This window comes from Rhinichthys klamathensis, unplaced genomic scaffold (assembly GCF_029890125.1).
Source record: "Rhinichthys klamathensis goyatoka isolate OS25496 unplaced genomic scaffold, OSU_Roscu_1.1 h1tg000223l_1, whole genome shotgun sequence".
Taxonomy (NCBI): Eukaryota; Metazoa; Chordata; class Actinopteri; order Cypriniformes; family Leuciscidae; genus Rhinichthys; species Rhinichthys klamathensis.
The window spans coordinates 3817148-3823147 of NW_026606747.1; positions in this window are offsets into that span (position 1 = coordinate 3817148).

The following is a 6000-nucleotide window of genomic DNA, read 5'->3' on the forward strand; positions in this document are numbered from 1 at the left end:
ACATACGATGCAGTAGCGCCATGTTAGAATATTTGTTTTTACGAATCTCTTGACGGATGATTTTTGACTAACAGACTTCTTACGCTTTCTGCGTGTGACTGGTCGCTTCTTTGGTCCACTTGTTGTTTTCTTCTTCTTCTTACCGCATTGACCACGCCTCCTCACACCCGGTGGTTTAGACATTCTCTTACGGGCCATGACCATCAGCCCTGATCCGTCTTGACCATTAGCATTATTGGTATGGGCACGCGTCAATACGTTTGAGACGACGTCGGATACTATATTTTTAGCAGCGGATTTTAGATGGGGTTTCGCGATGCTAAATCCTCTTTTTAACAGAGGTATGGCCATCCTGAACAGACCTCTGAAAAGTCCTCCTAGTCCTGCTCCATACATAACCGATCCGCCGGAATACCCTGGCAAACCCCCTCCGGCCTGATTTCGGTAATAGTCCACATAGTCGGCTGTATGGGGCTCTCTAGGGTTATAGTAATAACTCATTTTTAAAGAATAGAATGATTCGCGGGTTTAAAGTGTAGTTTTACGATGACTTTCCCGTAAGAAAATGGTATTTCGCGGTTTTGGTCGTCCTTCAACTCTATGGTAATGCTGGTGATGTGATCCTTGTTTATCGATACGTAATGGGGGGAGTCGTAACTAGCAATGACTGCGTCATTGCTTTTACCGGATATATGTACGCATCTCAAAAGGGGGACGTAAGAATCACCGACCGATTGATATTGAATGATGTCGGTGTAAACGTACAATGTGTAGAACCCACCGTTGATATCGGCTTGATGAGGAGCATACGTAGTGACGCTCGTAGTAAAATCGGCTGCTTCATGATAGTTCGAACGTCCGAGATTATCGTCCGGTATCATTCCTAAAATAGTAGCGAGTTTACCTTGGAAACTGACTGAAATGTTGGGTCTCGCGACCAGAAACACTTTGTTTTTTAATTCATCGTGATTCAACACTGCCGAGGGTACGAGAACTTGATTTATCAAACGGATAATTGCACGAATGTTTGCGTAGTAGCCCCCGCTTATTTGTAATTTCCTCGATACAAAAAACCCTGATAAGTCTTTTTTAAAAGGTGCACTGTCTGTAGGGGTTGCGTTATTCGCGGGTCCTGGGGCAGTGTGTAGGGTAAAATAACCGTCTTCATCGTTAAAGTTATACCAGCTTCTAGGATATTCGATTTCGGCTAGTCCCAACTCCCATTGTCCTTTCAATTCTATAGCTTTTGCTATCCTGGTTGTGTAGGCGGATATACGATTTCCGGGGTAAACTGCCGATGATGCATTGCACGGTAGCGTGACGTAGAAACCTTGATCGTCCATGGTAGTCCTTCACTCGTATGATCTCATCCGTTAAACGCTGGCTTGTTTTAAGGAGATTGTAAGTCCACCAGAGTTTTTTTATCTATATAACTATTGAATTTTGAAGGCCAGCCTACCCATTTCACTAAAACAAGCGTAGATTTCCCCTGTTTTTTCTGACCTAAAATCTTTTCCACCTTAAAAGATTTGTTTTTACTCACAATTATTTTTTGCATCTCTTTTTCATAAAAAACTCCCTCGATGGCATCGCCGTCGTAATCTGTGAGTCTGTAGACTGGTGGTTCGCGCGGAATGCGCTCGGATACGGTGAAAAATTCTTCCGTGTAGTTCTGCTCATAACCTTTGGCGAATGGGCCTCTCACTTTAGAAATCCTGACAATGTCGCCGACTTTGAAATTAAATGGGGGTCTCTCGGTCTTCTTTATATCCCCGTACAAGTTTTGAAACACATGACCCTCATTTAGTTTGTTGACGTCCACGGGTCTCATTTTAATACTTCGGTGATAACTGACGTTGTACCCCTGCATAATGTCTTGTAAAACATCTATGTATCGTCGTGAATTTGTAGCCGTTAAAAATCTCCACATTCGACTTTTTAACGTTCTATTAAATCGTTCCACGACGCTGGCTTTCAAATCGGTAGCGGTAGCGAAATGATTAATATCGTGCTTTTTCATTACATCTTGAAATTGTTTGTTAAAAAATTCCTTTCCCTGATCCGTCTGCAATTTCTGCGGCACACGCCCCTCTTCGAGTATAGACTCGAACGCTCTAGTAACCTCTACACCACTCTTATTTTTCAACACGCGAACCCACGAATATTTACTAAACACATCTATACAGGTCAGCAAATATTTATTGTCGTCATTATCCTTGGCATAGGCTGTCATGTCCACAAGATCGGCCTGGAACTGCGTATCGACCCCGTACACAACTACTCTATTTCGCTTGTATTTTATAGGGGCTGTTTTGTGTAAAGTGTAAGCATCCTCACCAGACAGCCATTCTGAAACCTTTTTATCGCTTAGATGGACCCCGCTATCTTTTAAGACGGCATCTTTTAATCGTTTTTTACCCCCTAAAGAACCAGGGTTGGAGGGTGTATAATAAGCCTTTTTCATGAGCTCCGTCATGCTGTCGTTTCGATCGCTGTAAAAGAATAACTCGTACATGTGGTTTGAATCAATCTTTTATTAAAAAAAGTTACAGGATACACAATTTAAGTAAATGACATTAATATAATAATAAAAATCAAACAAAGTAAATAGAATAATATTAGTACTACAAAATCTAAGTAAAATTGAATATAATGAGGTTAGTACAAAATGGATATAATAAAATATAGAATAATTGGATATAACGACGTTACATGCATAGTCTAAGTAAAATGGACGGTGATAAAAGTAGGATAGTCATAATGACGTCACTGATAGTCGAGCCAGAAAAGAAAATCGCGACAGCCCAACATGTGTTTGTCTAGGATGTAATTGACAAACAATTCAATAATTTGGGTAGTGTCATCCACGTCATTGTCTTTTCGTTTTGAAATCAATAGTTGGCATACATCTGTTACATATGTACACATACATAACAAATCGGGGGTTGCATACGCATCGCTACATTCAAGCATCATGTCCAAAGCGTCTTTTATCAATACCCATGGTGCCGCCATACCATTGATGCATATATCTGTTAAATTTTCCCATGAACTAGTTGCACCTCTTATAAATTTCATTTGTGTCTTGAGAGTTCTTACACGTCTGGTGTCGAGATCATCATAATCATCATCATCACTATCATCGTCGTCCGATTGTCTGTCGCACTCGATGACTTTTCGCAGCAATGAAATTAGTTGTTTTCTGTAATGTTCTTTAAACCTGAATTTGATGAAACTCTTACGGCTAAATGCCTCAGTCATGGTCATCCAGTGGATTTGGTCACTGTCCATTCACGATCGCGAGACCTTCCCAGAGATCGACGACGTCGTGAACTATTTCGTCGCAGGGTTTCTCCAGAAGTCCAACTCTGATTTCTTCAAGCTTAACACCAATGAATGGCTCGTCTTTTAATTCGTGCAGAATAGTCCCGACTGTTCCTTGAATCCGTTGAGGGTGAGATTTTAACCCACACCGTTTTAGCACGATAGCGATGATGACATGAAAATAGGGTCTAAACAGTTTGGCCGAAAGTTCATCAAAATGCGTGTCTAAGTAGTAGTTAGGAGGGTCAAACAGGCAGGAATGCTGCAGCTGGCTGGGGTGATCAATCTCACACCCCTCGCACTCGTCCTTCAGCTTCGTTCCGATGAGATGTTGGAGCAAAACCACGGTCGCAGCTTTTATGAGTTTGAACCCCAACACATTGAAACATCCGTCTGTGACGTCGAAGGCTTGATTAGCATGAGGCTGGGGGCCGTCGATTTTAGATATATCATACGATTGCCGATCGTTATGGAGCTTGAAAATTTTGAATGTCTCGTAGGGCCGGTTGCGTTCGACCCCCAAATCCTTGTCTTTGTCGGGCTCGATACTGTTACCCGCCCCGTTGTCGTTTTGCGTGTTCAATGGTTCGGGGTTGCTAATGTTACCCGGACCCCAATCGTTTCCAATGCACGTTTCAAAGCCTATGCGACGTTTGATCGTTTTAGTCGAAGTCCAGTCTTTGTGGTGGTCCGGCGGATCACAGGCGTTGGGAGGGTCAAGAATGCTGCCGAAAGAAATTCCGCAGCTGCACACATGTTCGGCTTCTGAAGCGCCATCTTCAGCCATGGTTTATAAATGTTGCATAGAGGGTTTGGGTGCCTGAATTTATGGTCGTTGTAGTAAAGGGGGTGGAGACGTCGATTTATAAACGACGCTTGGGAGGGTCCCCGCGTCGAGGTTTATGATGGCTGTAGCGAATGGTGGCGGACGGTAGACACCCCATACTGCTGCGCACACATCTCTCAGGGTGGAACAACTGTACTTTAATCTTGTTGTATCTGTCATGCATGTCGCACCATTTGAACATTTTGTTGATGATTGAAAAAACACCATTCAGCAGATTCAGATCACACCACTTGAACAAAAATTGCATTTCATACAGATCGTGATGATCCTTGGGCAGGACAGTTCCTGACCGGGTGTTGGTGAGCTTAGTCTTGTCTTTACAGCTGAATATGTATACAGAATCATTCGGCTGCTTGTTAGTATGGTCGCCTACCACACGGTATTGGACATTCGGGGTCTCCCCAACCCACTCAGCCACATACAATGGCTCTTCCCCAACGTCATTCAGATCCTTCCAGACAAATTTGTAAAATAGACCCCAGTCTTTTTCAGGAAATGTCACACATGGGTCTTCCCCAGCCTGAAACTCACCGACGCCGTCAGTGGTGTAGAGCATAACAACGCGTGTTGGTTTGTGAAATTTGTACCCGAATACACGATTACTAGACATCATAAATTCACCTTCAGTCCATTCCGAAACTTCATGGAGAAAATTTGTCAAACGAACATGACCATAAGGTTTTCTCGGAGCCATAGTCAGACTTTCCATCATCCTACTGGTCAGTCCCGTCTCGGGGGTTTGTGGGGAGGCTAAACCATCCATGCTCATGTAGCTCATGTTTCTGTTGGTTGTAGAACACACTGACCCCATTTATATATAGGGGAGTTTGGAATGCCTGTGATACATGTTCTATAACAACCGCTTCAAACTTTCTGCCATAAAAACGCACAATGCTTATGTCAAAACACTTGATTGATCAGATAGCTCAACACCACAACCCTTATCAATACAGGCCAGATGGTCAAACTGTCAAAACATTTCATTGATCGGATAGGCGGGGTCAACTGCTCGACCCTTATCAATAGACGCCGGATGCACAACCTGTCAAAACGCATAATCGATTGGATGGGTGGGGTCAATAGGTCAATCCTTAGCTGTGTCCCAATGTGAAGGCTGCGTCCTCCGAAGGCCGCATTTGAAGGCCGATTGGCCGCATTTGAAGGCCGATTACGTCACAGCGGCGTGACGAAGGCTGTCCCAATTCAAAGGCTGCATCTTCGAGGGCCGCATTTGAAGGCCGATTGCGTCACCGCGGCGCGATGAAGGCTGTCCCAATTCAATTCCCCATCCTTCAAAGGCCGTATTTGAAGGCCGGTTGCGTCATCGCGGCGCGACGAAGGCTACCCTGATTCAAAAGCGACACCAAATTCCCCCATTCGTTTCCCCGTGAAAGGAATGATACATAAATGGACGCTTTGCGGTCTATCCTACCCGATCCTACCCCATAATTCATTGCGCGCCGGTGACGACAGCATTTTTGGTGCAGCATTTGGTGTGTAGCCAACAGTTCAAATTCAAATGTTGGTGTTCAACTATGCCTTTTAAATCCGTTCATTTTTCGTTTTTCAATTATGGGTTAAAAAATGAAAAACGAATGGATCCAAAGACTATTAAACTAAAAATAGTTTAGTGATAGTTTTTTAGATTAAAGTCTTTGATTTTACTAGTATTGTGATTGACTATCAAACCTTTCTACAAATACATTATTTGAAATATTTAATAATATAAGGTAGCCTACTTTTGCGTCCATTTGTTTTTCTTTTCTTTTTTAACCCGTAATTGAAAAACTAAAAATGAAAGGTTGTTGTATTTTAAAAGCCAAAGTTGA